At 47.0% G+C, this 27,901-nt stretch overlaps 1 pseudogene; it reads right to left on the bottom strand.

Moving 5' to 3' along the window:
* Positions 1-975: 975 nt before the first annotated feature.
* On the bottom strand, positions 976-13,540 carry LOC121030337 (NF-kappa-B inhibitor beta-like; annotated as a pseudogene).
* Between the last annotated feature and the right edge of the window lie 14,361 nt (positions 13,541-27,901).

The following is a 27,901-nucleotide window of genomic DNA, read 5'->3' as shown; positions in this document are numbered from 1 at the left end:
GAGGGCTCGACCCTCCTGCCCCATGTAGCTCCATCCATGAGATGGGCGTGTCTGCACAGCAGGAGGACTTCTTGGGATGTCAGGAGCATCCTGGAATCACAACACAGGCAGGTAAGTGTGGATGGGGCTGCATTTATGACTGCCGGTGCAAACAGAAACGCTTCAGGATTCAGATCTCTAAGCGGTCTCTTTTTCTGCCCCTGGTTGTCACAACTGGGAGTTTTGTTTTGTGTAGAACCGCAAGTTTTGAAAAATTAGAAATTATGTTAACGTTTAAACCAATCAGACGGGGCCATCATCCAGGAGAGTTTTTGAGTCTGTCGGGAGGTAGCTGTGCTGGCTCGAGCCACTGGGGACCACGATGCCACCCTTGCCCGCTGCCCAACTTTTTCCGCCAGTCTTGCCTTCAAGCCTGAGTTCCCTGCTCCTGGTTCTCAAACCACCATGTTCAAGGTCTTTTCTCACCACAGCTGCTGCTTGAGCTCTAGCTCCATGCCAGTTCTTGGGCAGCCACAGCCACCTGCAGTCTCTCCCTGGGCCCCCCCCCCCCGCCCTGCGTCTACCCAAATTCCTCAAGCCCCATCACTCAATGCTGTCCTTTGCCCAAGGGAGTGTCTCTGCTTCCTGGGTTTTCCACGCAAACCTCCTCGCTGCTAGCTAAGGTCTTTCCCCACCAACATCCATGGTCTGATCACTGCTGCCCGAGGTTATCTTCCTACAGCCCGGGTTCTCCAATTCTTGACCCCTAAGGTCACCCCACACTGCCCCCTACCACTGCTTGTGTTTACCAGTCACCACAACCATGCTCTTTTCTGCAATTCTGCCTGGGTCCCAGCTCTGCCATTGCCTTAATTTCTTCCCGCTACCCCTGCCTAGGTCCGTCCTGACTGCAGCCCGAGTGCTGCAACTGTGGCAGCCCAAGGTCAGTCTCAACGCTCTGCCCCGGAGCTCTTCTCCCCTCTCCTGCCTGCTGGTCTACCCTGACCCCCCAGCCAGGCCACCCCATCTTTCCTCCTGACTCACACCCTCATCCCCACTGTCACTGTTGCTGTCGCCACTGCTGCAGGAGCCAGGCTTGCTGCCCTCGTCAGGGGCAGGGGCTCAGGGGCTCCGCGTGTGCAGAGGAGGCCGGAGAGGATGGGCTGGCACCAGACAGTGGTGCCGCCCCATGGCATACAGCCACGGACATGGCGACAGCGGGGTCTGAGCCTGCCCTCAGGAGAATCTCCAGCAAGTCAGCCGCGTGGACCTCCACTGCCAAGTGCAGGCTGCACATGGGCTCTGGTTTGCTGAGGTCAGCTGGGGCCTTCTGGAACAGCCAGACCAAGTCTGCCCCTTCCAGGATGGTGGCCACGTGGAGTGGGCGGGGGTCCTGGTAATTTTCAACCCGCAACTGCAGCTTCCAGTCCTCCTCAGTTTCCTCTAACTTCTCCGGGCTGGTTCTTGGGTCGGTGTTGGGGGTGTGTTTGGGGCCCGCGGGAGGTAGGGGTCAGGGGCTCCTCGGGGCACCCAGTGGGGGCTGGACCGGCACCGTGCGGCCCACGCTCTGCCATGCAACCCAGTGCGTGCCACACACAACCTCTGCACCGTGGACGCCTCCCCAGGCTATCTGCCAAGTGCCGGGCTGCTTGGCCCAGCTCATCCCGCAGGTGCAGGGACTCGGTGCCAGCTGCAAAGCCCAGCAGGAAATCCGGGAAAGGCTCGTGGTGATGAATCACCTCCGAGCACGGTGCCGGTCCCCATCTTCAGGGGCACAGCCAAGGGTGAGCGGTGCCCACAACAGTCCCGGCCCGCCTCCGCCCCGCGCTGGTGCTCCCAGAGTCACAGAGTCCGGACCCCGACAGCCCAGGCCGCTGTCACACCATTCATGCACATCCACAGCCTTCCCGAGCCGGTGCCCCGGCCGTAGTCCCCCGACCGTGGCCCCTAAGTCTTCTTTTGGATTGGCGTTTCAGCGAGGAGGCGGCCTAGAGGAGCGGGGAAGAGCCTTGCCTCAGTGTCCCAAGGCTGCACAAACACGTGCCGCAAGCTGGGTGGCTTCAAACAACAGAAACTTATTCTCTCCCAGTTCTGGAGGCCTGTCGTGAACTGAAGCGTGTCCCCCTAAAATTTATACACTGAAGCCCTGAACCCCAATGGGATGGTATTTGAAGGTGGGGCTTCTGGGGGTTTAGGTTTAGGTGAAGTCATGAGAGTGGGATCCCCACAACAGGATTAGTGCCTTTTTATTTTTTAAATAATAATATTGATTTTTTTAAACTTTATTTATTATTTACTTTTTATTTCAGAGAGAGAGAGAGAGAGAGAGCACATGAGCAGGGGAGGGGGCAGAGAGACAGGGGGAGAGAGAATCCTAAGCAGGCTCCACGGTCAGCACAGAGCTTGACAGGGAGCTCGATGTCACGACCCTGGGATCACGGAGCTGAGCCAAAAACCAAGAGTCGGGCGCTCAGCAGACTGAGCTGCCCTGGTGCCCCAAGATGAGTACTTTCTAAGGAGAAACACTTGCTGTCTCTCTCTGCTTGCTGCCTTGTGAGGCCACGGTGAGAAGATGGCCGTCGGCAAGTCAGGAAGAGGGCCCTCACCCAAACCCGGCCATGCCGGAATCCAGATTTCCAGCCTCCGGGACTGTGAGAAGATGCATTTCTGTTGGTTAAGCCACCCACTCTGTGGTAGCTAGTTAGGGCAGCCTGAGCCCAGACAAGGCCGGAAGTCCAAAATTAGGGTGGTAACAGGCTGGTTCCTTCTGGAGGTTCTGAGGGCGACCGGTTCCGTGCCTCACTTGTAGTTTCTGCTGGCTGCTGGCAGCCCTTGGTGGCCCTTGGCTTGTGGCAGCATGACCCCACCCTGTGCTTCCGTCTTCACGTGCCTTCTTCTCAGCGTCCTCTCCTTTTCTGTCCTTTATAAGAACACCTGGAGCGGCACCTGGGTGGCTCAGTCGGTTAAGTGTCCAACTCTTGGTTCTGGCTCAGGTCATGATCTCACGGTTCATGAGTTCAAGCCCCGTGTCAGGCTTTGTCCCGTCTGGGATTCTCTCTCTTCCTCTCTCTCTCTCTCTCTCTGCCCCTTCTCTGCTCGCGTTCTCTTCATCTCTCAAAATAAATAAAAACTTTATAAGAACACCTGTCATTGGATTTAGGGCCTACCCTAAACCCAGAATGATCTTATTATAAGGTCCTTTTTTTTTTTTTTTCAACGTTTACTTATTTTTGGGACAGAGAGAGACAGAGCATGAACGGGGGAGGGGCAGAGAGAGAGGGAGACACAGAATCGGAAACAGGCTCCAGGCTCTGAGCCATCCGCCCAGAGCCTGACGCAGGGCTCGAACTCACAGACCACGAGATCGTGACCTGGCTGAAATCGGACGCTTAACCGACTGCACCACCCAGGCGCCCCGATCCTTAACGTAGTTACAACTGCAAAGACCCTATTTCCAAATAACGTCACATTCACAGGGATTAGGGATTAGGACTTAGACACAGCTTTGGGGGCCACTAGTCAGCTATAAGCACAAACCAGGAAGCAGTGCGGCAGAGAGAGGCTGTGGGCGGATGGGAAATCCTTCCAGAAAACCCCAGAGGAAGCTACGAGTGGAGAGGACAAGGCGAGCTAGACTCCTGCCACCTCCCAAAAGAGACTCAATGCTTCACCCCTGCACTTCAACCTTCCACCCCTCCCCTACTCCAACCAGGAGAGAATCGAAAGCAGCTGAGCCAACCCATGGTTTGTCCTGCCTCTGTGGCCTGCTGAAACTGCACTGGTCATTTCAAATGCCCGGGAGAGAGCAGCATCTATAACTTCCAACCTCCTCCCCCCCCCAAAGCTTGAAGCTACCGGCACCCAGGGGAGCTTCCAGAACACACGGGAAGCACTCGTGGGAGGAACCCCATCAAAGCCCTTGGTCAGCCAGGCAATGTCCGCCCCCCAATCAGCCTACAGGGCCTGGAGCAGCAGGAGGGCCCCGGCCAGGGCAGGCCTAGTGGGAAAGCCTCCTCCCCACAGCCCATGGCAGTGAGTCAGCAAGAGTCCCAGATCTAGTGCAGGCCGCAGGGTGGCCAGTGGTGGGGAGAGGACACTGCAGGCTTCAGTAACGACCCTTTACATTGGCAGGAAGCTTCACGGCCCACAAACACCCTCGCCTCCCTCACCCCCTCCAATCCTCACTGCACCCTGTGAGGTAGAGGTCACCCTAAAGTTGTCCCCGCTGGACACGTGAGAAAACTGAGGCTCAGAGAGGAAAGTGTCTCAGCAAATACAAAGCAGAGCGGCTCACTGCAGTGTAGCACGTTCTGGACTTGAGTTCTGGAACAGGAAAAGGACCTTAGTGGAAAGGAGGTGAAATCTGAATAAAGTCTAGTATTTAGTTAAGAGCGTCGTACCAGTCTTCACGTACCGTGGCTACGTGAACATTGAGGGGTGCTGGGTGAAGGGCATTTGGGAGCTTTCAGTTCTATTGCTATGGTCTGAATGTTCGTGTCTCGCCCAAACTCATGTTGGAAACCTAATCCCCAATGTGATGGTATGAGGAGGTGGGGCCTTTGGGAGGCACTCAGTCACCAGCGTGGAGCGCTCCTGAATGACACTAATGACACTAATGACCTTGTGGAAGAGGCCCCAGGGAGCCAGCCCACCCCTTCTACCACGGTAACGCAGCAGGAAGCCTGCAGTCTGCAACTCTAACGAGGGTCCTCCCTGGGACCCAGGGACGCCAGCACCCTGATCTTGGACTCCCAGCCTCCAGAATTGTGAGGAACAAATTTCTGTGGTTTATAAGCCACCCAGTCTGTGGTATTTTGTTACAGCAGCTTGAACAGACTCAGACATCTATCTTTGCAACTTTTCTGGAAATCCAAAATTGCTCCAAGATAAAAGTTTTGTTAAAAAGCAAAGCTGGGAAGGGAATGGAGTAAAAAAACAGAAACAATACAGAAACGGTACTTGACTTTTTTCATCTCGAGTTCAGGAGTTCACACTCTTTTGTGGTGGCTGTTGACAAGGACATGAAGAAATTGGAACCCTTGGGGCTCCTGAGTGGCTTAGTCGGTTAGCGGTTAGCATCTGACTTCAGCTCAGGACTGATCTCGCTTTGGGAGTTCAAGCCCCATATCAGGCTGTCTGCTGTCAGCAGAGAGCCTGGATCCTGCTTCAGATCTTCTGTCTCCCTCTCTCTCTGCCCCTCCCCTACTCACATATGCGCTTTCACTCTCTCAAAAATAAAAATAAAACATTAAAAAAAATTGGAACCCTTGCACATTGCTATTGATAATGTAAAATGGTGCAGCTGCTGTGGAAATCAGTTTGGTGGTTCCCCAAAAAGCTAAATCGAATTACCATATTACCCAGCAATTCCACTTGTAGGTATAAACCTGAAGGAATTTCAAGCAGGGACCTGTACACCAATGTTCACTATTCCCAATAGTCAAAAGGTGGAAACAACTCAAATGTCCATCAATGATGAACGGATAAGCAAAATGTATATACACACAATGGAATACTACTCAGCCTTGAAAAGGAATGAAATTCTGACACATGCTTCAACCTACATGAGCCTTGATAACATGGTGCTAAGTGAAATAAGCCAGATGCAAATGAACAAATATTGCCTACAATATTTGATTCCATTTATGAGATGCTTAATAATAGGCAAATCTATAGTGACAGAAAGTAGGCCAGTGGTTAGAACAGGGGCAGGGGGGAAGGGTGAGTTATTATCTAATGGTACAAAGTTTCAGTTTGGCATAATGGAGAGTTTGGGAAACGGAGAGGAGGGATGATTGCACAGTCTTGCAGACATACTTAGGGCTGCTGAATTGTATACTGTATGGTGGTTAAAGTGATACATTTTGTGCAGATTTCACCACAATAAAAAGTGTTGTTGTTTTTTTTAATCACAAACTGCCCCTTTCTTAACCTTGAAAATGGTCCCTGGGTGAGGACTGGGTGAAAACAGGGCACTGACAGAGAAATGAGTTGCGTCTTGGAGGAATGTTAACACCTCTCTCCACCAACATCCTTAAGGCTCCTAGCTCCCTCCTTGAACCAACCCCCAGCACATTTTCCTTCAGGAAGGAAGGACAGGGTAGAACAGGGGAATTGCCCCACTTCAAATTTAAACCACTTTGAGGCAAGTGGCCACTCAGCACCCAGGGATCCTACCGTGAGGGGAAGGTGCTCTTTGAGCACCTCTTCCCCAAATCTTTCTTCTCGCTTTATCAGCCAGCAAAGACCCTCCTACAGTACTTTGTAACAGAGTGTATTTTTTAGTCGGGAAAATAAACCTCTTGAACAACCTTTATATATATATATATATATATATATATATATAAAACTTATTGATTTTAGTTTGAGAGAGACCGTGAGTGGGGAGGAGCAGAGACAGAGGGAGAGAGACAGAATCCCAAGCAGGCTCCATGCTGTCAGCGAGGAGCCCGACTTGGGGCTTGAACTCATGAACTGTAAGATCATGACCCAAGCCCAGATGAAGAGTCAGATGCTTAACCGACTGAGCCACTCAGGCGCCCCACACGACCTTTATTTCTTGAACATCTGTTTGATAAAAAGCTTTTAAGCCTATGGTTCCATTCCCTTTCCTAGCCTTTTGCTAGATAACCACTTACCACTTTATAGTATTTTCTTGCATACCTGTCTGCTATCAACTCCTACCTTGGAATCCTCCCAAACAAAATACCAAAAGGTATTTTATTTATGTTTATATTCTCAGGTATTGGGTACGTGCTCAAAAAATTTGATTAATCAATTAGGAGATAAGGGAGAGAAAGGTTTAGCAACCTAAATTGTCTTTAGATTGCCCTCACTCTCTAACATCCTGCCCTGGTATAACTAGCCCACACAACGCCTATGAATTTCTATATATACGCATGTTTGTGAATACGCACACCATAAGACTTTTCGGCATGAGCATATACATTAGTTCCAGGAAAAACAGATCTATGAGCCCTTCCTACACATCTCTAAGGACATCTACCCGCACTGCAACTGATCTGCATCACTAACACCAAATCCACCTGTAAAGGCCCTTTCTCAAAGACCTTTGCTTCCAGGAACCTACAGCCCCCACCCACCCCCCCCACCCCCGTCTTCCGGCTGGTCAAGACCTATGCTCTCCTTTATTTTCCTCATCACATATAAGGGGCCTGATGATCTCCCGTGATGTCTGCTTCCCTAATTACTTTATGGATGTAAATCGCCTGTCCTCAATAAGACTGCCCCTACCTGAAGAAGGTAGTTGGGTTCCTGCTACCCATACTTCCTGTGGGACCTTGGGCAAGTTACTTAACCCTTCTGAGTCTCAGAGTAAAAACTGTGGATAGCAACGTCTTCTCCAGGGTGCTAGGAAAAGTGGCCAATGCTCTGGAGGTGCCCCTGAAGTAACACCCTCCGGGGTAGAGGCTATGTCCTGAAATGCGGTATTTCCTCCACCAAACCCGGTTGAGTACGGTTGAGTACAAATATTTATTGAATTTGTCTTTATTACATTTTTCTACTGAGATATAATTCACACACCATAAAATTCACCATTTGAAAGTGTATAATTCAGTGGTTTTTAGTATATTCATGAGGCTCTGTGACCATCAATTCCAGATATACAATTGCAGAACATTCTCATCAACCCATCTCCTTGGCTTTTAATAAATCAAAGTATATCTTGACTATTTGTCAGTAAATATAGTTATTCTACTTTATAATTACTAATAGTGTTTATGACATTACTATGTGCCAGTCACTGTTTGGGGTCCTTTATACACAATAAGCCCAATGTGGTAAGTTTACAGCAGCGGCATCATGCCACGTGACTCACGAAGAAGCGGAGACGCTGAAGGGCAGGAATCTTGCCCACGGTCACCGAGCTGCCACTTGAACCCAAGGTGCCAGAGTCCAGGTTCCTCACCATTCCTGCTACCTCTTCACTGGAGCATTAAGATTTAACAACCAACCAACCAACCAAAAACAAGCAACAGACACAACCTTTAAGTATGAAGACCCCGTTTCTTCCTCCTTTATCAATCACCCATGGCTGTGATTTTTTTTTCTAAACACAAATGAATTGTCCCCTGCTGACCTTGGACCTCTGTGTCACTGCGTCGGCGACACAAAAGTCTGGAAGCCCTGATCCTCACCCCCCAGAAGTGAACAGTGTGGACCCACGGTACAGGGAGAAGGGGACACACAAACACGGCATTCAGAGATGGGAGAGTCTGGCTATTGGTGATGGCGGAAAGCTGGGACTTCCTGTTCCAAAAAGAACCATAAGCAACGAAATAGTTCTGGAAAGACCAATGGCTTGTTTTCTTTCTTTAAGATGAAATTCAGCAGCGGGAAAACCCGCTCATGAATTGAGCAAATGCTCCTTCCCTTTAAGTCATTTTATTCTCCGACAGCTAAAAACACACTGATCTCTGTTTACCTTCATAATACCACCTCCCACATTAAACTATCTATGCCCTGTCATTTACAGAGGGGCTGTTTTCAGATAACAGCACACACTGTATTTGATAGAAATGCTGTCTCTGAAAAGTACCATGTGGATTCGGTTTTGGTAGTTCAAGTTTTTTGGTTTTTGTTTTTTAAATGTGCCATGGGGAAAATTCTGCAGCGCATCCTTTAGCAAAAACTCCTTCAAAATTGTCATTACTTGCTAGCTGTCCCCTAAGTTCTGATAACTCTCAATATCATGTGTTCTTATTCAAGATATACACCTGGATTTAGGCTACCTCATAGTCTGTCCTTTGCACCTGTTGGCAACAGAAAATGTACATACCAAGTTTGAAGGCCAGGACTCAGCCAACATCTCAGCTAGACTTTGACCCTCAGGAAAACTTGGGCACCTGCAAATATCTGTTACCTCAGATTTGTGGTCTACATATGGGGCCCTCAGGCATGATTCTAAGCAGAACTGCCGATACCAGAAAGTGCTGAGTTTACTTAGGGTTCTGAAGAACCTTCCAGCTTGGTCTGAGGTATCTTGTTCATAACACATTTTAAATGTTACATTTCCACCCCCCTACTAACCATGTAACTTAGGAGAAATTCCTTTCAGAAAATAACGCACCACTGATAATAACTGTATTGTATTGTGATAGGATTTGTTGGTTGGTAGGGTATTTGGGGGAGGGTGGTTAAATGGCACAATATACTACACGGTAACTTAAGAAGATGGGGCAAATCTAGAGAAATGCTATTTCAGTTAAATAAACTAGGCAGCAGCTCCCTCTTGTGCTGAAAAGTAAGTACTGCAGCCACTGAATTAAAACCTGGAAAATCATCCCTCAATACACATAAAACTTGCTTAAACGAAGAGCTGTTCCCAAATATTTTAAGTCTGAGAAAAGCACGGTACTTGGTAACTCTTTATTTTAGCCAGAACACCCACTGCCATTAATATTTAATTAATTCTTCAAACATTTATTGAGTACTTACTGGGTGCCAGTTACCAGGGATGCTAGGGTAATTAACAGTTACTGTCCCCAAATTGCTCACAAGGGCTGGTCCATCAAGATGCCACCTTTCTCATCATGCTTTTTCTGGTCCCCTGTCGACTATGACCTCTGTCTCCTCTGAACTTCCCCCGATTCCCACCCTAAGATTGAGTCTTCTCATGCCTCTCCCCTCTTCTTCCCATTATCAAGCAGTTTCTTTTCTTATCATGCTCCTGGATTGGAACTTCTTTGAAAGCAGCAGCCACATCTGATCCACGCAGTTTTCCTCATTCTGCACGGGTCCAGTTAGTATCCAAATGCATATTTGTTCAATTTAATTCAATTCAACAGAATCAGGAAGCAGTAGAGGTCCACAGCTAATTAACAACAGGTTCTAATGGAGAAGTATAGTTCAGCTGCTCTATGCACATAACTCTCAAAAATGGAAATGCAGCCATTGTTTCATTGCTGCCAAAATCATGGTGCATTCTTTCTAATCATTTTTCTGTGGTGCAAGGATGCCAATGGAAAATAAGACTTATATTATCCTAGAGTCCATGACGTCAGAAAGAGTTTGCTCCATCACTTCCCTGCCTGTCACGAAAAGATGCTGGATTGCGCAGGTGTTCCCTGTGGGCACCGTGTCAGAAATGTGAAAGGTCGCTCTGGCCAAGCCATCTGGGGTGGACAGTGTTCGAAACCAGTGGTTCCCAGACTTTGGGATGTCACATAAAAACTTAAAACAATTTTTTTCCTAGGGACTGACTGACATGAGGTTGCCAATATCTTATTTTGCTAACTATGAATAGTTTTTAAAATCACTTACGATCTTCATTTTATGGGGGGAAAAATGAACTTTAACACCAAGAAGCAAAAAAGTCATAATCTCAGAATGAAGAATTTTCCAAGATTTTCTTTTTAAGCAATCTCTGCACCCAACATGGGGCTCGAACTCACAACTGCGAGATCAAGAGCCACACTATGGACGGAGCCAGCCAGGCACCCCCCCCGCCAAATTTTTTTGTATTGAATACTTTTAACTCTAGATTTGGACCAGGCACTTGGATCAAGGAGTTGGAGAATGTGGAGGGTGGACTTGAAGGCACGCCCCTGACACCCCTCCTCTGCCCACCTTTTTCCTCTCTTGGATTCAAGAGCTTCTTTTCATTTGACCATTCTCTCACTCAGGTTTGCCTTGCAGTATGTGAGAATGAGCACGACATCCTATCCCTGAAGAACAGGAACTAGAATGGAAACCAGCTGATGCCAAAACCCAAACGAGGGGAAAGGGCAGAAGATGGGGTCAGGCATGTGCCCTTACGTCCACCCCCCCCCCCCCCTCCCCTCGTGTCTGGGTCCAAGGCTGGCTGGGCGGAAGGGGAGTTTGTGGGATGGCCTCATGTGGGTTAAGGGGAAGATGGGGAAAGAGAGACAAAGAGATCGGCCCTGCTTTTGGGAGCGGCATTTCTGTCTTGTCTTGACCACAAGGTAAACAGCAGAGTAGAAGCGTGCAGCAGTCTCATGCTTCGCTTTTTCAAAGCCTTTCAGATAGCTGTTCCATCTGATCACCTCCACACGACCGAGTGGGCTGATTTCAGGAAGGGGCTGAGATTGGCTTTGTCTCCCTCCCACTCCAGGACTCAGATGAAAGAAGGAAGGGCTCTCAGGGGCTCGTCTCAGACCCAGACTGAGGGGATGCTTGCATCTGTGTGTGTGTGTGTGTGTGTGTGTGTGTGTGCGCGCGCGCGCGCGCGCGCGCAGGAACTTAACCCAGGTTGAAGGTCTGTGGGCAGCAGTAGGAAAGAAACCCACTGAGAAGCACTAAATGACCTTAAATAGCTTGCACCCTTCAGGTCACTCCTTAAATCGCCTTGCATACACTACCTCCTCCCCAAGAGAGGGAGTCCCTCTGGGAGGGGGTCAGAAGGGGCTGACAGCCCCAGCACCCCCCGCCCCCAGGGCCCTTCTCCTGACAAAACGACAGCCTTGGCACTCACATTAGTCTCGGCTCTGCTGTGTCCCAGAAAGGGCAGGTGTCCCTCTGACTCAGAAAGACAGGCCTTGGAGCAGCGGCCCCTCCCCAGGGTCCACTCCTTCCCGCAGCCTCAGGCTTCGCAGACGTGCGCGGCCGAGGGTGTGGGTGGCCGTGGCTCATCTCCCTCCTTTTCTCACCATCTTTCCTCACGCCAACAGGAGAGAGAAAACTCTTAAATCACCTTTGAGCTGACAAAAAGAGAAGATGAAGAAAAAGGCCTGCCAGTCTTCTCTGCCCACTCCAGATGCGTAACTTCTGCTGAGAATGTCGGGTTTCGGAGAGACAACACCCAAACTTTGGTACCAGTTACCAGTCTATACCTTCCCGCCTCCAGGGCACTGAAAATGCAACTCATCACCTTGACCCTCAGCCTTCCAATCTCCTCTTCATCCTTCCCCCTCTCCTCAATCTAAGTAAACCTCCAGGCCCTGAGGAGGTCTAAGCGGGTCCTCCTTTGCTCCTCAGCAGGACCTTAGCCACCTTTCCCTCAGTTTTCCCAGGCCCTCCCTTCCTCCCACCATCCTCCCTCACCCTCATGGGCCGCTCTTCCCCTTCTCCAAAGACCACTCAAAACAGCACCCGCGACTATTGTGGAGAAAAACACCAAGGCCAACAGTTTGTTACCAGGAGGCCATCCTTCGGTGCCATTAGTTGCAACAGAGTTTTACCTTTATCATTTCACTTCCTGCGACCCAGTGCTCTTAAAGTACAGCATATCCACTTAAATTGGATAACTTCACGAGTTATGGTCCCTTCAGGACTTGGAACCAAACTTAAGCACAAGATTCTTCTCCAAGCAATGGATTCTGCCCACCCACCACTCAAATTTAGCTGAAACAGATGAGGGATTGTCCACTAACCTCACAGAAAAAAAACCCCGCTGGGGACCGGGCAGACTGTTCCTACCTCTAAAGCACATGCTTCTCATGGTGACAGCAGAGTCACCATGAGGATCTGTAAGAGGGAGTTAGATAAAGGCAGCAATGAGATGCTGGTCTTCCCGTCAGTCTTAATATGGCAGCTTGGCTGCCCAGGAAAGACAGAGGACAGGGAAGGGGTTCCCCTTGGCCACCACACTTATAACTATAGTATTCTTATTTTAATTACTTACACAACACCTAGCATATGCACCTATTATGTGGCAGGCAAAACACTAGACACTCCATAAACTTGATGGTGAGCTAGACAGAAGTGGCCCTACCCTCACAGGGCTAAGGTCTAGCGGGGAATCAGGTGAGTGTCCTGGGGAGGGGCTAGGCTGGTTTACTCCTATGGCCCAGCCTGCCTTCAATCCCTCCTTTGCCTCTAAGGGTGTATATCCCATCCTCCTTGGCACTTGAGTTCCAGCCCAGGGAGGTCCCGCACCTGTTGGTTGGACAGCAGAAGGCACAGACCTCCCGCAGGACAGGGACACACTTGAGCCTGAAGTGTGGCCTCTAATCAATGCACACCCATCGATAAAGCCGCGATGTGCCTGCAGTACTAGCCTCGGCCTGGCCCCTTGCGGCGCACCTTGCTCAATGCTTCAGCATCCCCAAGAGCTAAGGCACAGTCATTGTTACAATGTTAACACACGGGAAACGGAGACTTGGAACAGGGAAGTGACCACCTAGGCTGCGCAGGCAGAACTTGCTCCGGGTGTGGGAGCTGGTGAGTGAGCCTGGCAGTCTGGCTCCTGCTGAATCCTGGCTCAGGAGCGGGGCCCCGTGAGAGGCCAAGGTGGCACAACCCCGGGGCTGGGGAGCAGGGACAGCAAACCCTGAAGAGCACTTACAAAGCGCAGGAGCCATCCTGGGCTCTGGGCACAGACGGTCTTGCGAGCACCACCTCGACCCTACAAGGTAGGAATGTGCAGATGACAAACACAAGGAAGAAAAGGAACGTGCCCAAAAGACACGATGAGCAAGTGGTAGAAATGCCCATGCTTCTGCCTCGGCTCTTCCAGAGTCTTAACCTGCATGTGAGTCACCTGGGGAATCTGGTTAAACTGCAGGTTCAGACTCCGGGGCAGGGCCCCAAACTCTGCATTGCTAATGAGCTCCCCGTGATGCTGATGCTGCTGGTCCATGGCTTCAAGTATGACACCTTGCCTCTTGGTAGTTCAGCTGTTTTATCCTCAATTAAGCGTTTCCAAAGGACTCCGCGTTAGCAGTAATCATTTTAGCTAATTTTCATGGAGTGCTTACTCGCATCAGGCCCTGTATTAAGAGCTTTTTCTATGGATTATCTCCTTGATTAAATGAAGTAGGATAGGAGCGCCTGGGTGGCTGTTGGTTGGGCGTCCGACTTCCGCTCGGGTCATGATCTCACGGTTCGTGGGTTCGAGCCCCGCGTTGGACTCTGTGCTGACAGCTCAGAGCCCGGAGCCTGCTTTGGATTTTGTGTCTCCCTCTCTCTCTGCTTCTCCCCTGCTCACACTCTGTCTCTCAAAAACAAAGATTAAAAAAACATTTTTTAATGAAGTAGGATCCAATTAGTGTCCCCATTTTATACATGAGGAAAACTGAGGCCCGGAAAGTTTAAAGACCTCGCTCAAGGTCACAGAGCCAGCAAGTACCAGAGCCGGTTCCACCTGTTCCTGAAGTGTGTCTGTGAAGGGGAGAAGGCAGGCATTGCGAGCTCCTTTTGTCTGTGGAGAACACCCAGGTGGAGAGTGTTCAATGTTTTAAAACGAGGCCTAGAATCCATCTTGTTCTCGTAATACAAGATCTATCTTTCCTTCCTTAACCACGAGCAAATGATTCTAATGAGACATTTCTTCCTTCAGACAGAACTGAAGGAGTCCTTAACCAAGCCATCATCATCCCCCAGGGACTTGAACTAACTTTCCTGGCTCAGCTGTCCCCCTTTTCAAAGGCCATTATGTTGGCTAGAGTCCCTGGAGACCTGAAGCATCTCCGGAGTAATCAGAAGCCTCCAGGGCTCCTGGAGAGGCCCTGCTATCCACGCAGGCCAGGGGACATCTTCCCAGCTACCCACCACTAATTCAACTCAGCAGCAGTGGGGCCAAGTACTCAAGCCCAAGGCCTGATATCCACTGTCAGTGACTCTGAGGTGTTCCTGACCCGACCCCCCTCGACTCCCTCCCTCGGTCCCCAGCTACTGTCTTCTCTCCTCTCGGGTATCAGCTCCCTCCCTTTATTAAGAACTCCTCCCTTCTTTTCTGAAACTGGCTTTTTAGAAAGGATCCTTTGAATTCTAAACTGATGCCTGATAAAGTTCAAACAATTGCATCAGTTAAGCCAGGAGCTGGGAGAGGGGAATGGGGACAGAGGTTTCAGAGATTGCAAAGATTCCTGCCCTTGGGAAGTTTACAGCTTAGCGGGGGTAACAGATACAGGAGGAATTTCAGCAGAGAGAGGGAATGTCTCAGATGTAGACACATCAAGGGCACTGTGGGGGCCCAGAGGCATCAGAGGAGATGCCATCACAGGTGAATTCTGAAGACTGGGTCAGAGGCAGCCGGTGCAAAGGTATTCCACGCACAAGCAACAGCATGAGCAGAGACAGCTCAGGTTATTTTAGACTTTGGGGCATGAAATATAAAGCAAGGAGTGGCCAGAAATAAGATGGGAGAATAAAATAAGGGTAATGTCAAGGAAGTCCCCAAATGCCCCATCAAGGGGGCTTGGACTTGCTTCTCCAGGCAGTGGTCCTGTAATCATGCCCCAGGGCCCATTTTGGAAGGCCAAGCACGGACCGACCTCTGAGCGCCCACCCTTCAGACCCCATGTCTGCTTTACATATTCAGTGCTCGGCACAATGTTGTGCGAAGAAGTTTCGTTGCCGAAAGACCCGTGCGTGAATCTGTTCCTGATGGGACACCGTCCCAGAGAACTCAGGATTTCAGGAATTAGGAAGAGGATGCCTTTGGGGTTTTGTCTAATTGGTGGACGCCCCGGAAGCATCCTCTTTCCACAGGCCAGGAAGTGGCTGTCTCATTTTCTAATTCCATTCTGTCATGAGTAAGGAAGCGGGAGCTGCTTCCTTCCTTCCTCGCTGGACCCCACAGGCGTCAGTCCCCAACAGCCCTCCACGTCCATCCTCTCCAGGCCAGCCTGCAGGGTCTTACCACTCCAGGGACCTTTGATACAAAGCTGGTGACTACAGGAATTGTCAGGCCCCGCCGTGCTGCCAGCACTGACCTTGCTGACAAAGTCTACCCATGTTAAAGCTTTGCTGGGCCTCCCGGTCGCCCAGGAGCTTTATGCCCTGGTCGCCCGTTGCTTACCTCCTGTATCAACAGCAAGCTTCAGCCAGTCTTGCCAGAGGACCTGGCTCTTCCGGGCTCCAGCCCCACTCCCCAGCTGTCTGTCACTCCGTCAGGCCACGAGCATTCCAATTCTTTTAATCTGGCCACATAAACCAAGTCCCGCAGCCTCTAATCATGGCTGCTGCTTGGCCAGACTTTCCCCAGTCATGCTGCCTGGTTGGTGCTGCCTGGGCCCCGGGAAGGCAGCCGCAGTAAATCACCCCCCAGCACCACCCTCTGAGGGTGCCTATCAAGCCTCCACCAAGGATTCACTGCGCCAGCTGACGCTTACTTTCTCTGTGGGAAAGCATCGTCCAGACGGCAACAAACATTCTGAATGTGCACAGTTATCAATAAAAGTGTCTGAGAAGGCAACCCCCCCCCATAGACTGAGATTGATTTACTTACAAATTATAATTAGGTATTACTGGAATAATCTGTTACAGACATTATTAAATATACACAAATACAAATGAAAGCAAATGAATTAAACAATATTTTTACACTTGTATTTATGGTACCTTTCTGCTGTCACTAAAAGATGGAAATGTCCTTAGAGGTCTATAATTAAATATGCCTCATTAAAAAAAAAAAATTAACAGACGTTAGCTTGGGGAGCAGTTTTAGGTTTATAGAAAATTTGAGCAGAAAGTATACAGAGTTCAGATGTACCTGCTCAGCGCTTTCCCCTCCCCAGTGGCCCCTATTAATAACGTCTCATATTAGGGTGATGCATTTTCTATAAAACTTGAGCCAATGTTGATACATTATCATTAACTGAAGTCCAGAGTTTACTTTAGGATTTCCTCTTTATGTTGCACATTCCACGGACTTTGATAAATGCCCATTACAGTCTCCTTACATTACAGCATCATATAAAATAATTTCATACCCTAAAAATTCCCTGGGTTCTGTCTAGTCATCCCTCTTCCCGCCTCCCACCCACTAATCATTTGCTGCATTAAAAAACCTTGGTTAACCCTTTATGGAAAAAGTGGATTTAAAGGTCCAATTCTAGTTCATGCCTTGCTTTTGTTTAAGTTTGTTTGTTTGTTTAGAGAGAGCAAACACAAGCTTCAGCAGGGGAGGGGGAGAGAGAGAATCCCAAGCAGTTTCCTCACTAGCAGGGGCAGAGCCTGATGCATAGCTGGAATTCATGAACCGTGAGATCACGACCTGAGCTGAAATTAAGAGTCAGGTGCTGAACTGACTGAGCCACCCAGGCGCCCCACACACCTTGCTTACGAACCACCTGACTGGCATTATAGAAGATGTGGCCTCACAAAGGTTAGTGACTACAGGTGGGGAAGGGCAGCAATGGGTGCATTTAGCAAATCACAGTAATTGTTTCCGTGCCGTTCATCTGTTATATAAAGGTCTTTATGAAATTTGGCTGGTAAATTTCTCTCCTCCTGAAGTCAATCATTTACTCATACAGGCTTATTAGAAGCTGATACATTTTACAATTTTAATAAAGGGCCTAGGTGCCCCCCATTCTAAAATACTTGGGACGATTTCAAGCAGATTCAAAATTCCCCTCCAACTTTTTTTTTTAATTTTTTTTTTTAACGTTTATTTATTTTTGAGACAGAGAGAGACAGAGCATGAGCAGGGGAGGGGCAGAGAGAGAGGGAGACAGAATCTGAAACAGGCTCCAGGCTCTGAGCAGTCAGCACAGAGCCCGACGCGGGGCTCGAACCCACGGACCGCGAGATCGTGACCTGGGCCGAAGTCAGACGCTTAACTGACCGAGCCACCCAGGCGCCCCTCCAACTTTTTAAAGTAGTACAGATATAGGAGTTTTTATAGACAGTAAAACTTGTTTTCTTTAAAACTAAACCACTGGCTGATACATTTCTAAACATTTCTAAAGTATTTTCAACAATATTTTTTCCATAGTACAAATTTCTTTTCAAAGTCTGTTTCTCTTTCGCATTAAAATATCACTGTACATTAGAGTGACAGATTAAGGGAACTTACTAGTTTTTTAAGGGAATTTAATAGTTCTAAACTATTGGATAGGTAGCACAGTGCTAACTGCCACTTATCACAGAAAAGATGAGCAAATTTAGAACACTTGCCTTTCCGAAAAAGAAGAGTATACATTGGAAGTTTTCTTTTTTTTTTTTTATGTTTATTGTTGAGAGAAACAAAAGGCGCACAAGTGGGGAAGGGAAAGAGACGGAGGGAGACAGAATCTGCAAAGCAGACTCCAGGTTCTGAGCTGTCAGTGCAGAGCCTGACGTGGGGCTCGAAACCACGAACTGTGATATCACAACCTAAGCCAAAGTTGGACACTTAACTGACTGAGCCACCCAGGTGCCCGTGAAGGTTTTTTAAAATTAAAGATTTTATTTTTAAGTCATCTCTACACCCAGCATGGAGATGGAACCCACAACCTGGAGATCAAGAGTCATACACTCCATGAGGCACCTGGGTGGGTCAGTCCGTTGAGCGTCTGACTTCAGCTCAGGTCATGATCTCATGGTTCATGGGTTCGAGCCCTGTGTCAGGTTCTGTGCTGGCAGCTCAGAGCCTGGAGCCTGCTTTGGATTCTGTGTCTCCCCCTTTCTCTTACCCTCCCCCGCTTGCACTCTGTCTCTGTCTCTCAAAAATAAATGAATTAAAAAAAAAAAAAAGTCACACACTGAGCCAGCCAGGCATACCTATATGTTCAATGTTTTAAAAAGTTTTAAGTTTAGTGATATCTTTAAGTACTTTAACACAGATAATAAACAAGTCTTTGCAAATTAAAGATTTTCATAGTCTTCCCCATCTCCTAGATTCTGTTTATGAATTTTATTATTGTTTTGACATATTTTACATTTTATATATATTTAACTTTTGTCATTTAAAAAAATGTTTTTAATGTTTTATTTATTTTTGAGAGAGAGAGAGAGTGGTGGGGGGAGGGGCAGAGGGGGGGGGAGGGGCAGAGAGAGAGGGAGTCACAGAATCTGAAGCAGGCTCCAGGCTCCAAGTTGTCAGCACAGAGCCTGATGCCGGGCTCGAACTCACACACCGTGAGATCATGACCTGAGCCGAAGTAGAACGCTTAACCGACAGAGCCACCCAGGCACCCCAACTTTTGTCTTTTTTTTTTTTTTTCAACGTTTATTTATTTTTGGGACAGAGAGAGACAGAGCATGAACGGGGGAGGGGCAGAGAGAGAGGGAGACACAGAATCAGAAACAGGCTCCAGGCTCTGAGCCAACAGCCCAGAGCCCGACGCGGGGCTCGAACTCACAGACTGCGAGATCGTGACCTGGCTGAAGTCGGACGCTTAACCGACTGCGCCACCCAGGCCCCCCGACTTTTGTCATTTTTAAGACCATACTGCAGAATGTTGAATTTGTGACTCATTAGGGTCTATGACACATCATCATTTTTCAAAAACACTCTTGGGATATTTTAGCAAGTACCCCTGTCAACTTTTAAAGAATGGTCTTCCAAAAAATAAAATAAAGAATGGTCTTCCAATTCAATCATGTATGTATTTTTAAAGTTTGTTTATTTTTGGAGACACAGAGAGACAGAGCGCAAGCAGGGGGAGGGGCAGAGAGAGCTGGAGACAGAATCTGAAACAGGCTCCAGGCTCTGAGCTGTCAGCACAGAGCCAGACACGGGGCTCGAACCCACGAACTGTGAGATCATGACCTGAGCTGAAGTCAGATGCTTAACCGACTGAGCCACCCATGTGCCGCCAGTTCAATCATATTTTTAACAGCATCTTCATAAAGTACTTATTTTAAAACTAAAGAAATTAATCAGGAAATGTAGCCTTTCCTGCCCCCTTCCAGTGTCCCCCACTTCCGCAGGCTGAAAGCATGGACACAAACATTCACAATTAACCAGATCCCACAGGGGTTTCCTGTGGGTGCAAAGACTAGACAGGGTCAGGACCACCTGAGTCTTTGGGTTTACCCCATTTCCTGGTTATGGCATTAGGGTCTCACTTCTCCAGCTGTACTGCCTTGTCTGACTGAAGTGAAATTCCTGGATCTCTTTTATAGGAGGGGAATGATGTTTGGAAAACCATTTGCCTTTGGAAGCACCTAAGGTCTTCACAAGGTAACCGAACTGGTACCTGACCAATAAAGCAAGGTTTAATCATCAGTCAGAGCCATCAGACAGAGTGAGCAGAGCAAACACCTTCCATGTCATTAAGTTCATTCCCTGAATAAATAAAACCTACAGCCCACATGAACTTCCCCGAGACACTTACTCTGAGCTCACCTGCCAGCTATGAATTTAAACTGCTGTGCCTTCTTCACTCGCCCAAATGAAAGCTCCTTAGGGGCACCATAAACCAACAATTACATCAAACTCCTCTGGAACTGTGTTCCCTTCCACCACCTCTCTCTGACTGTTATCCTGGAAACTCATGATTAACTGACTGCCTCTCAGTTCCTCCTTTATATGAAGAGAACACAGTGTCATGTTCCCAGGAAATATTCCAACGGAGAATAGGTGTGCCTGCCCATATTGGATATTTTCCATTCACCCCTCTAGTCCCGGGGGCTGACCTGTATGGGCAAGAGGGTGGGTTTCCTTGTCCTATGGCTCCTGACTGGGCTCAGACGATGGGTGGTACTGGAGGGAGAGGAGTAAAATCAGGATATTCATTCTTCACCCCACTGGGTCACCACAGCTTGGCATCATTCTGCCTCTGAAGGTCACCGCTGCTGCCAGAGGTCTCTCCTGGAACCGAAGCTACCCTGTCCTGGTTCGGGCTCATATTCCTTCACCTTCAGGCCCAGAAGCAGTAATAACTCCGTGCTGTTTCAGCCTTGGGGCATGGCACCATTCCTTGTTCCTCTTCCTAAACACCTTTGTAAATAATTCCTTTTTTGGGCTTTCCTATATGATCTCATTTGAGAAGATATGTCTCCTGATGAAACTGCCTGATATCCTGGCCACACAGCAGCTATGGTGTGAATGCCACTCTTTGGAAGTTGATATGACACTAAAACCAAAGAGGAAAATGCATGTGAGTAACGGACGCGTGGCTGCTGCTGCTGCCGCCAATAACGACAATGAGCTTTTCTTGAGTTAAGAGTCCGATACCATGTGCATTATTTTACACAAATGAATTCACTTTAACCTAGAACACCTTCATGAAAGTGGTGGGTTAAGATGATCCAAAGATGAGCCCAATGACCCCTGCCTACTGATATTAATACCCTACGTGACCCTCACACTGGATGGACTTAGTGACTTGCTTCTAATGATTAGAATATGGCAAAGTAATGGAATGTCACCTCAAATAACAAAGGCCATATATGATAAACCTAAAGCTAACATCATACTCAAAGGCTAAAGCTTTTCCTCTAAGACCGGGAACAGGATAAGGATGCCCACTCTGGCCACTTTTATTCAACACAGTCCTGGAAGTCCTAGCTGCAGCAATCACATGAGAAAAAGAAATCAAAGGCATCCAAATTGCTTAGGAAAAAGTAAAACTGTCATTACTTGCAAGTGACCTAACACTATACATAGAAAACCTGGAAGACTTCACCAAAAAACTATCAGAACTAATAAATGAATCCCACCAAGTTGCAGGACACAAATATACAGAAACCTGTTGTATTACTATACCCTAATAATGAACTAGGACGAAGGGAAACTTAGAAAACAATCCTATTTACAATTGCATCAGTAAAAACAAAATACTTAAGAATGGATTTAACCAAGGAAATGAAAGACTTGTACTTTGAAAAATACAAGACACTGATAAAAGAAATTGAAAACGACACAAACAAATGGAAAGACATCCTGTGTTCATGGATCAGAAGAATTAATAATGTTAAAATGTCCATACTGTTCAAAGCAATCTACAGATTCAATGCAAACCCTATCAAAATACCAACAGCAATTTTCATAGAACTAGAACAAATAATACTAAAATTTATATGGAACCACAAACAACCCCAAATATCCATGGCAATCCTGAGAAAGAAAAACAAAGCTAGATTTTTAAAATCCCAGATTTTAAACTATACTGTAAAGCTACAGTAATCACAACAGCATGGGACTAAACCAAAAATAGACACATAGATCAATACAACAAAACAGACAGCCCAGAAATAAACCCAAGCTTATGGATGATCAATTACTCTATGACCAGGGAGGCAAGGATACACAATGGGGAAAAGACAGTATTATCAGTAAACGGTGTTGAGAAAACGGGACAGCTACATGGAAAAGAATGAAACTGGACCACTCTCTTACATCATACACAATACTCAAAATAGATTAAAGACCTAAATGTGAGACCTAAAACCATAAAACTCCTAAAAGAAAACATGGCAGTAAACTCTTAGATATCAGAGTATTGCTAACAGCAATATTTTTTTTTTGGATCTGTCTCCTCAGGCAAGGGCAACAAAAGCAAAAACAAATGAGACTATGTCAAACTAACAAGGTTTTGCACAGTAAAGGAAACCATCAACGAAACGGAAAGGCAATCTACTGAATAGGAGAAGATATTTGCAAATGATGTATCTGATAAGGGGTTAGTATCCAAAATATATAAAGAACTTACACAACTCAACACCAAAAAAACAATCCAATTTAAAAAATGGGCAGAGGACCTAAACAGACATTTTTTCAAAGAAGACATACAGATGGCCAACCTACACATGAAAACATGCTCTACACCATTAGTCATCAGGGAAATTCACATCAAAACCACGAGGGGCGCCTGGGTGGCTCAGTCGGTTAAGCATCCGACTTCGGCTCAGGTCATGATCTTGAGGTTTGTGGGTTCAAGCCCTGCATTGGGCTCTGTGCTAACAGCTCAGAGCCTGGAGCCTGTTTCAGATTCTGTGTCTCCCTCTCTCTGCCCGCCCCTCCCCGACTCATGCTCTGTCTCTCTCTCTCAATAATATATAAGCATTAAAAAAAAATAAAAAAAAAAAAACAAACCACAATGAAATATCACTTCACACCTGTCAGAATGGCTATTATCAAAAAGATAAGAAATAACAAGTGTTGGCAAGGAAGTGGAGAAAAGGGAACCCTTGTGCACTATTGATGAGAATATAAATTGGTGCAGCCAGTGTGGAAAACAGCATGGAGGTTCCTCAAAAATTTAAAAAGAGAACTACGGGGGTTACTGGCTGGCTCAATCAGCAGAGCATGGGACTCTTGATCTCAGAGTTGTAAGTTCAAGCCCCACGATGGGTGTAGAGAATACTTAAAACTAAAATCTTGAAAACAAACAAACAAAACAACAACAACAAAAAAAAACAAAAAACCCCAGAACTATGGTATGATCCAGAAATTCCACTTCAGGGTGTTTACCCGAAGAAAACAAAAACACTAATTCAAAAAGATATATGCACCCTTATGTTCATTGCAGTGTTATCTACAATGGCTAAGATATGGAAGCAACCTAAGTGTCCATTGAGAGTTGAATGGATAAAGCAGATGTGGTATGTATATATGTGGGTATATATGTGTGTGTGTATATATATATACATAAACATACACATACACACATATACACACACAATGAAATATTATTCAGCCATAAAAAGAATGGATCTTGCTACCTGTGACAACATGGATGGACCTAGAAGGAATTATGCCAGGTAAAATAAGTCAAACAGAGAAAAACAAATACCATATACTTTCACTTATTTGTGGATTCTAAAAAACAAAACAGAACAGAAGCAGATTCATAAATACAGAAAACATACTGGTAGTTGCCAGAGGGTTGAGAGGTAGGGGGATGGGCAAAATAGGTGAAGGGGATTAAGAGATACAAACTTGCAGTTTTAAAACAAATAAATACAGGGATGTAAAGTACAACAAAGGAAATGTAGTTAATAATGTTGTAACAACTTCATATGGCGACAGATGGTAACTATACTTATCGTGATCATTTTGTAATGTGTATAAAAGTCAAATCACTACCTTGTACATCTGAAGCTAATAACCTATGTTAACCATATTTCAATTAAAAATAAAGATCAAAAACATTCTAGTAAATTTACAGCCCCATGCTAAGATTTAAATTTCATCATATTCAACTCTTACTATTTTAAGTTGTTTTGGAATAAGGTGTGGTACAAATAAGTAAAATATTCAGCTTTTAAGAGCTGAATCCTTTCAGGGGTGCCTGGGTGACTCAGTCAGTTGAGCGGCCTTGACTCTTGATTTTGGCTCAGGTCATGATCTCACTGTTCTGTTCAAGGGATCAAGCCCCACCTCAGGCTCCACCCTGACAGTGCAGAGCCTGTTTGGGATTCTGTCTCCCTTGATCTACGTGCCGCCGGCCGCCGGTCCCCAACCCTTTCAAAAATAGACAAACAACAAAAAAAGCTGAGTCCTTCAGTTCTGGAAGCCAGTAAATCCACTAACTATGCAATGACCACCCACTGAGAGCAAAGCTGTGGACCAGATTTTTTCCTCCCCACATACACCCTAATTTCCAGTACAACCCCCTGGCCAATCATGTTATCCTACATAGCATTCCCTTTCCTCCCTGCATTAATTCAGAAGAGAGAACCCAAATCATTCAAGGTAACATACAGCCTTTAACCAGATCTACCTGAACCTCAAAAATTCTCTACAAAGGTAAGTATAATATTTTCTTCTTTTGCTATTTGGCACCACGGAGTCCGGATGCTAGTTAATTGAGGCCATTCACACCAGCAGAAGCTCAGGGGTGGAGTCAACCCGGGAACAAGTCAAGAGACAGCATGCATACCAGAGCAAGGGTGTCAGTGTCAGGATAATCTGGGTTCTGGGGTTCCCCAGCTGAGTGATCTTGGGGCAGGTTTCCTAAGCTCTCCAAGTCACAGCTCCCTCACCTATAAAATGGGGACAATTATCTATTTCGCAAAGTTGCTGTGAGAATTAAATGAGATTCTATATGTGCAAGGGCCCAGCCTAGTCATGGCATTCGCTTTATCACGTGGTAATGAGTACGAAGAATGTGCCAACACGGTGGTGAAGCAAGCAGTTCCCGCCACGTGCCTCTCCCTCTAAACTGGGGCTACTACAGTCTAGGGGCCAAGACAGGTGTTAAACGAGTGCTTAAGGTACATAACTAATCGTTATAACAAGGGAAGTTCTAAGCCACCATAGCCTAGTTTAGAGTTCCCAGCACGGTAGCTATGAAATGGTAAGCAGATATATGGATTAAACAATATTCTGCTCTGCTAAACTTGTCTTTATCTAGTCAATCTCCATGTCCTTCTACCTCCCTCCCTTCTCCTTACTTCCTGCATCATGACATTTCTAGACCACCTTCATCTTCAAACAAAACTCAACGAACCATTTTCTCTTATTAACGCATTTATATCAAAGCATACATGACGGCAAAGGTTTATGAGCAGAGTACCTTTGCCTACGACTAACACCAGTATCTTCATTTTAAGCTACACCTTGGCATTACCCAAGGAAGAGGGTATCTTTTGTAGAATTTTAGGTTTTCTTTTTTTTCTTCTTCTTCTTTTTTGTTTTGTTTTGGTTTTTGGAGAGACAGAGTGCTCGAGGGGGGTAAGGGGCAGAGAGAGAGAAAGAGAGAGAGAGAGAGAGAGAGAGAGAGAGAGAGAGAGAGAGAGAGAATCCTAAGCAGGCTCCACGCTGAACACAGAGCCTGACACAGGCTTGATCCTACTACCCTGGGATCACCACCCCAGCCAAAATCAAGAATCACACGCTCAGGCAACCAAGCCACCTAGGCACTCAGGTTTTCTTTCTTTCTTTCTTTCTTTCTTTCTTTCTTTCTTTCTTTCTTTCTTTCTTTCTTTCTTTTTTCTTTCTTCTATTTTTATTTTATTTATTTATTTAAATGTTTATTTTTGAGACAGAAAGAGCACACATGAGCAGAGAAGGGGCAGAGAGAGAGGGAGGCAGAGGATCTAAAGCAGGCTCTGTGCTTACAGCAGACAGCCCAACGTGGGGCTTGAACTCATGAACTGTGAGATCATTATATGAGTCGAAGTTGGACATTTAATCACTGAGCCACTCAGGGGCCCCATTGTTTTTAAGTTTATTTATTTATTTTGAGAGAGAGAGAGAAAGCACAAGGGGGGGGGGCAGAGGAAGCCAGAGAAAGAGAGAGAGGAAGGGAGGGAGGGAGAAGAAGAGAGAGAGAGACAGAGAGAGAGAATCCCAAGCAGGCTCTGCATTGTCAGTGCAGACCCAACATGGGGCTAGAACTCACTAACAGTGAGATCATGACCTGAGCCAAAGTCAGATGCTCAACTGACTGTGCACCAAAGCGCTCCATCATTTTTTTTTTATTAAAAAATATTCAGAACTTTTTCAGCTTCAAAGTATTTCAAAGTTACAACTAAGTTGCAAAAATTAAAAAAGAATGTTTCCAGATACACTTCACCCGTCTTTCCCAAATGTTAACATTGTACACAATTATAGCCCACTTATTGAATCTAGAAAATTACCACTGATGAAATATGATTCAGGTTTTGACCACTGAGAGAAGTATTGGTGTCTGAGAGAGAGCCAGACGCACTCTGGACACTGGCCTCAAGGGCGATTTAAACCAGTGGACAATTCAGGATATCATTAATTTTGGGCTTCCCATGATGAAATAACGGGTGGGGGCATGCATGTTACCTTCATAATTTCCTTTTGTGTATACCAATGCTAAAATTTACGTGGATCTTTGAAAGCTGTAAACTGAAGAGAGTTCTTTTTCTGGCAAGTATTGGTCCCAGGGCACAGGTACTCTGCTGAACTTTGGGGAGTCAAAGATAAGATTCCTGTTCTACTTGTGTGCCACTACTCTGCTCCTCTTTAGAGGGATTATCACATTTAATCTTTACAACAACCTTAGGAGGTAAGAATTCTCGTTATGCCTATTCGAAGCAAAAAAAAAAAAAAAAAAAAAAAAAAAAAAAAAAAGAGGCTTTAGAGAGCTTGCAAGGAAACCAGGCAGCTCCTTGGTTTAACTTCCATGCCACACTGTGATAACTGCTATGGGTATGTTTTCAAGTCTGGAATAATATATTGATATAGGAAATCACTGGCCCCTGTTTTATATAAAACATAACCCGTGCATATTACCATAGAAATGGCTTAAAACGAAAGACAAATAAACCTTCAAAAGACGGGTATACTTAGGAACCAAAGTTTGTCAATAGGACGGGTTTACCCGTTACTTCACCTTTTTCCAGAAGCACTGTTGTCCCTGTTAAGAGTATGTCAAGATGCAAATGTGTATATGGGAACGGTGGAGGAACAGAAACAGCCTAAAGTCAAGGAGGAACGACTTCCTCAGCCTAGGACATCAATCCCTGAGAGTGCCTATTCCCACCCTTTTTGCTTTTATTCAGAGGGATACACAACCTTGATATTTTAACCTATGATCAAGTGGTTATTACATTGATCATACCTTGTGGTTGTTTTCAAATGGACACATTCTAGTACCTGGGGCGTCTGGGTGTGTGTTAACTTTTCTTTCAGAGTCCTGGCGCTTTCTCAGCTGGTCCAAGCCTGGTAAAGAGAGTTAGCCTTGGCGATGGAGCAGAACCTTCTCCACTTTCTCCAAATGTTTACTGTGATCCTGCCGTGTCTGAGGATGTGGGTACCTGATAAGCCCATCCCCTCTTGAGGCGAAACTACTGAAAGGACCCCACCCGCGTGGAGGGGCGGAACGACATCTCCCCACGGGAAGAGCCGCACCGTTGTCCCCACACAGGGGACGGGGAGACGGATGCACTTGCACGTGGGCCCCTGTGGGTTCCGCTCTCTTTTGAAGTTCATTTTTAACACCAATTTTAATTTAAGGTGTCTCAAAGCTGGACCCCCTCTTTTGAGAACAGAGGAGAGGGCGATGGGAGAAGGCTTTCCTTCGGACCCCCAGCGGCGGGGAGCTGGCGAGCGACGATGCGGGGTCCCAGGGAAAGGGCCCTCTGTCGTACACACCTTCTAGTTCCCGCTCCTCCGCAGCAGCCCGTCCTGGACCCCACCGCCGCGTGCCGTCACTGCTCAGGGAGCGGACACAGGGACCCACGAGCCCCAGCCACCTAGCACCCCACTCTCGCCACGCTCCTCTGGGCGACCGGGGGCGGAGAGGGGCGCAGAGCTCGGGAGAAAGGCGGGGCGGGCGCGGCGCCCGGAGGAGAGGGCGAAGGGCCGGCGGCGGCCTCGCGGCGCGTCCACATGTGGCGGGGCCGCAGGAGGCGGGGGGGGGGGGGG

Source organism: Herpailurus yagouaroundi, unplaced genomic scaffold (assembly GCF_014898765.1).
Source record: "Herpailurus yagouaroundi ecotype Mexico unplaced genomic scaffold, PumYag 140, whole genome shotgun sequence".
In the NCBI taxonomy this organism is placed as follows: domain Eukaryota; kingdom Metazoa; phylum Chordata; class Mammalia; order Carnivora; family Felidae; genus Herpailurus; species Herpailurus yagouaroundi.
This window is presented reverse-complemented; position numbering and strand designations above follow the sequence as displayed.